Source organism: Danio aesculapii, chromosome 3 (genome assembly GCF_903798145.1).
Source record: "Danio aesculapii chromosome 3, fDanAes4.1, whole genome shotgun sequence".
NCBI classification, from domain to species: Eukaryota; Metazoa; Chordata; class Actinopteri; order Cypriniformes; family Danionidae; genus Danio; species Danio aesculapii.
In genome coordinates, this window is record NC_079437.1 from 56,589,693 (window position 1) to 56,596,949 (window position 7,257).

The 7,257-nt window shown below is 33.2% G+C and overlaps 1 protein-coding gene across 1 annotated transcript in view; it reads left to right on the forward strand.

Moving 5' to 3' along the window:
* Positions 1-556: 556 nt before the first annotated feature.
* Positions 557-7,257, forward strand: part of otop2 (otopetrin 2) — a 59,763-nt gene continuing 53,062 nt past the window's right edge. The window contains exon 1 of the mRNA XM_056454275.1: positions 557-578. The gene's annotated coding sequence lies outside the window, so the exon portion shown is untranslated. The remainder of the gene's footprint in view (positions 579-7,257) is intronic.

Consider the following 7,257-nt stretch of genomic DNA (forward strand, 5'->3'; position numbering starts at 1 on the left):
CACAAGACTGCTCTGGTGTTCATAAGCTCAATTATCCAAAACAAATTATGTAATTATGTGTTAAATGCATGTTTTCATGCAGAAATCCAATAAAGAGGCAGTGATAACCATGTTATAATTCTATACCAACTGAATTTAAGTTTTTTGATGAGCAACAATAAAAGTAAAGTTATTAAAGCAGCCCAGACTGCTTAAGAGTAGATCTCTTCTGGCCTTTGATGAAAGAAAGCATGACGCATTTTAAGGGTTATTGCCTTTATGACGCAAGTTAGCGATTCTTCAACAAAAACGAGAGTTGATTATTATGGAGTGTAGAAAAATGGACTAGGAGTGTATTGAAGGTCGTATAAACAGCCTGTGTTGTAAAAGAGTAAGTGAGCTGCCCAATGAGATCATTTCAGGGAATGTTTGCCGAAGAGGTATTCAGAGACTGTTGAAAGGCTTTTAATGCTCGTTTTCTAAGAACTGCGGCTGACCTGAGGGTCAAAGGTGGCTCCGCAAGTCGGAAACTCACCTATAAGAGGGCCTTTATACTGTCTAGGTGTGTATTTTAACACTTGACAGGACACGGAAGAGTTGTAAGTAATACAATTTCATTACTCGGACTCAAGTGTTTGATTACTTAAGCCTGCTTAGAGCTAAAGTGAGAAATGATTGATGTAATGTTTGTAGGAATTACAAAAATAATAACATTCATTCGTTTCATTGGAGAGAATGCTATCAAAGTTGCTGATTAATATTAATGTATATTACTAGTCAGAAGAGAAGTTGATTAAACTGATTTATAGGTTGATTGCTTGATTGATTAATTGGTAAATGATTTGTTTATTAATATGTATCACAAATATTCTTATGTATTACACATCCAGTGCACATCCATTTAATTTAAATGCTAACGCAGATGTTCAGTGTGGTTACAGATGTTAGTCAGATCATAAAACGGAGTAATAGTAATCTAAGACAAGCTATCATTAATGATGAGACCCCAAGTAAAGAAAAAACACGGATCTCCACAATAGTGACGTCTGAAAACTTTCAAAATGAAATTCATTCAAGCATCTGGATCTCAATAGATTTGATTGTGGACTTTTGGATACGTCTGGTAGAAATAAAGTCAAACAGATTAGTAAAACGTGAAGCTGCTGATGCTATTAGTTTTGCTGAGATTTTGAGAGTTTTGTTTCATTTTAATTCAACTCAGGCTGTGAGTAGTATTGAACCAGTGTAAATGTTGAATATGTTTCAGTAACGGCAGACAATTGCATATATTATGAGCTTGTATTAATGTTCTTGAACCTTATATTTGGAGAATTAAGTTATGATGAATGATTATTAATAATAATAAATGATTATTAGCTAAATGACTCAACATTATGAGCCTAAACAAAGAATATCTCTAAGTTGAGTTAACATGTTATTTAAATTGAACTCTTTCACATGACAACTGGGCATAAACACTCAAAGGGGTGTAAAGTTATCTAATGCCACTGCAAGATAACAGTGAGATAACCTTGCACATCCTTCTTTCTTTGCTGTTAAAAATGTCCTCGCATTATCAGTCATCTGTGCTGAGTCAATTGAAACCCATAGGGTCGAGATTTTTTATGTATTGTTAGGAGGGTCCCTGTTTATTTACTCAAGTCTGCTTAATTGGTGTCCGTCCATTGACCGTGCTATCGGGTTTACAGTAAAAGATTGGATTACAAAAGATATTGTCTTATTTAAATTAGATATGACAGATATACATCGGTTATAACAGATAAAACGCAATTGTGGAGTTGCATGCAAGTGATTAAAGTGCTATTGTAATCTGATTAGACAATAGTGTTGATACCATGATATCGGCGGTGATAGCGGAAGCTGTTGTTATCAAAAACACTTGGTTTTTCTGGTGATGGTATATTGAATGTTTGTTTGCCTATCCAGCAGCGCTAAGGTAAAAAAAAAGGGGGAGATTGCAAGTCAAAATGCAGAATAACAGATGGATTTAGAGAAACAGAATTAAAATGGACTGAAATTGGAGTAGCAAAGCATACACTGCAGGTTTCACAAAGTCAAATTTAAGACATTTTAAGAGCTTTTTAAGACTAATGGCCCAGCAGAAAAAAAAAATGTACTCGCTCCATCAAAAAAATAAATAAATAAATAAATAAATCGTATTTAATCTAATTACGTATTTCTTAATCATGTATTTTAAACAATGTGACCCAAGTTTTTTTTACATTCTAATTATATTTTTTTCTTTTTGTAATTTAGTTTTTTATTTTGAAAGTGAGAATATACAGTTTTTTAACAATCAGATAGAAAAAAAACTTTGAACAGATATTACCCCATATAAATTCCCCATCACCCCACTCCATTATACGCACACCAGGAAACACAGAATAACTATAGTTTAGACCAAGCTGTTAGATACTTTACATTAAGTTGACATCCGTAGCATCAGATGAGGGTTAAGTGTCCAAGATTTCTTTGACGTTGCATATATAGATTTTCCATGTCGTAAGAATGTCCACTTTGGCATGGTTAATCCGTGCTGATGACAGTTCCAGATACAGTATTTCCAATAATGAATGTAACCAGTGCTTAACTGAGAGATCATGAGGAGGTTTCCAGATTTGTACCAATATTTTCTTTGTAGCAGTTGAAGCAGCTAACCAAAATATACGGACCTTTGCATTTAAGGGAATATGAGAGTTATCATTCAATAGTCACAATACAGGATCTTTGGGGAAACAAATTTTTGTTACTTTAAATAAAATGGCAGCAAGTTTTTGCACCTCCGGACATTCCCACATCACATGTAAAAAGCATTCAAATCTTTTTTAACATAACTTAAAATAAATGTATGCAACAGACTGTTAAGATTATAAATAAATAAGTAATACTGTAAGTAGAGTTTTGCTAAAAGTTTTATTGAGATGTATTGTTCGGATCGATTGGATGACTACATAAACAGACTAAAATTAAGACCCATTCAAAACAATTTAAGACCAACAAGACAATATTTCATTAAATTTAAGACTTTTTGAGGCCTAAAATTTTGTTTTTGAAATTTAAGAGATATTAAGAGTCTGCGGACACCCTGTGAATACATAGTAGTGTGTATGTATTTTCATAAAGTAGGATTATATTGCTGTATATCCACAGTTAATCCATGTAAATCACTAGTGGAGAAAAAATTGTGCATTAATTGGCTACTGAATCACCTTAAGCAGAGCAGTATATTTTTGATCAGGCACAGGGAATAAATGGGTATAATTAGTTAAAAATCAATGATGCTGTGAAACGTCTCTGTCTGCTAAAATGCTTCCAAAGGATAGTCTAAATCAAGGGTCACCAATCTCGGTCCTGGAGGGCCGGTGTCCCTGCAGGGTTTAGCTCCAACTTGCCTCAACACACCTGGCTGGATGTTTCAGGTATACCTTGTAAGACCTTGATTAGCTCATTCAGGTGTGTTTGATTAGGGTTGGAGCTAAAAATCTGCAGGACACCGGCCCTCCAGGAACAAGTTTGGAGACCCCTGGTCTAAATAATAACTGTGTGGAAACAAGTATGCATACAAAAAAACTGAACTTTAATGATGTGCGATTTGGATAAGGATCTATTTTTAATACTACTACTGCTACTAATTAATGTATAATACATAAAACACTACCAATACTACTACTAATTATTATTATTTTGTTTGTATTGATATAATTAGTATGATTGTTATATCCCCAAACACCTGCAGATCTCAAATTCTGGCTAAATTATCTGAATAAACCTGTTCCAACCCTGTCATTGCACAGAGCACATTTTTAAAAATACATTTCTACAAATTGTAGTTTTATTAATCCTGAACGCTAGATGGATTTTAACATTCGTACACACCGAGATCACGTACACGTAAAGAGGTCAAAAGTTCAAAGGTAAATCCTTTCTCGTCTTGTTTTGTTCTATTTTATACTACAGAAATTCTAGCGTTTGAAGTCCAAACTGAATGCTTTTTACGTTCTTTAGTTCACTCTTATAAGTGGAAAACACAATTTAGAATATATAAAAAGCTGTATTTCTAGTCTGGAAAATGGCACGAATGACTGCTGGACAATGCCGTATATCAACACTGACAAGAAAATGCACTCATAACACCATCCTCGGGATTAAGTATTAATATTTTCAGCTAAATATTTACCTTTTACTATCATCAATACTGGTTTATATCTAGTGTCGACTCTGACGAAATCAGCCTTATTCTGTTGTTATCCTATAATCGCGTACGGTATTGAGTATGACGTGACCCAGACAGAATAAATACGGGTTAGGGTTCATTACAGTAGCGTTTACAAGAACACCAAAACGCTTTGGGCAAAAAAAAAAAAAGTGCTGTATGTTATGAAAGTTTCAAAGAAGGTTAAAGATGTGGCTGTCTTTGTTTTGGAAAAAAGAAAGATGGTGATGGTTACCTTGGTTAGAAAATATGAGGTTTACCAAAACTTTTCAAATGTATCTTTTCAAATTAAACTTTCAAAACTTTGGTAAAGTCGTAAAATAAAAAGCAACAACTTTGTTTCAGGCACATATATACATATGAATCAAATGGAGAAACAGTGCCTGATGAACTAGTCCTATCTGGAGCACCACGTAAAATTAATCTGCCAGTTTTTATAATTATAATTTGTTATGCTTTTTGAAGTGCATTATGGGACATTGATCTGTCTTTAATCAAGTTTTGATATTAAAAAGCTTGAAAAAGTAACTTTTCTTGACATTTTTAATAGTTTGAAGTGATACATTGTCTGTATTTTTGCTTATTCTAGTACAAAAACAAGTACACTGAAGAAGAAAAATAAAGATTACTGCTGCTACCCGTTTAAAATGAGCTGAAACAACACAATTCTTGTACTTTTTTTTTGGCCAATTTATTTGTTTCATGTTCAGTCCACTTATATTTGTAAACCATTAAGGTAAGCGTTTTGTGTTGGTCCAACTACCTGGTTTGGGGATTTGTAGTTCCCAGAATACTTTGCGTGGGATTGAATTAAGAGAGGGAAATGTTGACAATAAAAGAAATCTTAGGTGTTTAACGTTAATAGAAAAACTTGTTAGAGTTTAATCTTCACTTTAGTTTGAAGATTTAGAAGATTTTCTTGTAATGCTTTGAGTTTTGAGATTATCACCTTGCAGAAGCACCGATGCTTTGGGTGTTGGCAGCTTAATTAGCAAAAATGCAGTTTGTTTCTTTGCTCAGTGAGCAATAACTGTCCTAACAATAGTTCTGAGATCAGTCTCAATCAGCTGCACATGTTACTCATGAAATATGTTTAAAAATGGCTTTTTTAGTTCATTTTGGATAACGTCAAATAAAAAAAGAGACTTTGAAATGTAATAGACATACATGATATTATCAGACCTTTGAGTTGAAGTTAAATAAAAATAGAAAATCTTATACGATAAAATCATGTTAGACCAACTCAACTGCATTATTAATTGTGTAAATGTTTTGATTTTGTTGCTGCTAAACAAATTTATTGGATGGTAATCCTGCCCTTGAATTGAGTTCATCCAATGTGTGATTTTTTTGTTAGCGTAATAAACTGCAAGTACTATTTCTGTTATTTTACAGACTTAATTCTCTCTTTATTATTGGTTATATAGTTTTAAACTAATAAAAGTCACTTTGTTAAACTGCAGAGATCAATTTCCAACATCAAAAGTTGACAGAGCAGAGATGAAGGGCCTGGAATGCAATTCATAATCATAAAATCACTAAATACAGATACAGATTTTTTATTTTTCCGAGTACATACCTTTATCTACATGACTGAATGTGTATATAATGATGAGAATAGACCGATGTTTACGTTGGCCGAGAGAGCTTAACGCACTGCAATATAAGTAAGCACATGCAATTACAAAAAGCACTAGCAAATTAAGAAACGATCTTCATCAATTTGACAGCACGCGTGTTGCAAATTCTCACAACACAAACAACTGAAGAAATGCGCTGCAAATTGGTCACAACCCTTGCAAATATCCACGCATCACAACGGAAATGTTTCAAGGGGACCCAAAACTATGACCGACCCTGCTGAGATATGGATGTGTTTATATGTTGTGTAATCAGGATATTAAAATAAACGAAAACCAATCACTTCACTGAGCAACAGTCACGGCATATATTTTTTTTGATAGTCTACAGAACAAACCATCGTTATACAATAACTTGCAATATCCTGCCTAATTAACCTAGCTAAGCCTTTAAATGTCACTTTAAGCTGTATAATAGTGTCTTGAAAAATATCTAGTCAAATATTATTTACTGTCATCATGGCAAAGATAAAACAAATCAGTTATTAGAGATGAGTTATTAAAACTATTATGTTTAGAAATGTGTCGAAAAAAATCTCTTTGTTAAACAAAAATTGGGGAAAAAATAAACAGGGGGGGATTCAGAGGGTTTAATAATTCTGACTTCAACTGTATGTAATATAATACCGATATATTAAATCACACACTGTAAAAAATGCAGGGTTCCATACAATTCATTCATGTTGTCCCAACTGAAATCGATTAAGTTAACTTAACAAACTGAAGTGAATTGAACTTAAAACAATTAAGCGGTCACAAACAAATCTCAACAATAGTCTTAAGTAGTTTGAACAAGCAGCGAAACCATTTTTTGAGTGCATCAAGTCTGATTTAATGACCAAAAAATAAGGAAAAGGGTCAATTTTAAGCCAATTAAAGCTTCGTTATTTAATAACCTTTAATAATACTGCATTTTTTTTTTCGGCCCAGTCTTTAAACTACTATATGCATATTAAGATCAAGTTCTTTGGTGAACCAATAATGTTTTTTATACACTCAAAAAAGATTGTTTGCTGCTTAAGTGACTTATTTAAAATGAGTTGAAAAACACAATTTTTAAGGGTTTTTTGGGAGACAACTTAATTATTTTATGTTAAATCCACTTTAATTTGTAAAGGATTTGTGTTGGGACAACAAAGGCATTGTGTGGAAGCCAGCATTTATACTGTATGGCATCTTGTAAGTAAAATCACCCTTCCCTGCATTAAAAGCCTATTAAACTAGACTTTTGATTCAGTTGTACAATCACCATCACTATAAAGGCACCATGTTTAAGTGTCTGTTTGTTCAGATCACAGCCTGTGTATACCCTGACCTACTTCTGAATGTTATATTACAGCTATCTAACAAATGTTGACATCTGAAAAGGCACATTTTACTGAGGACAGGTGTCATTATGCATTT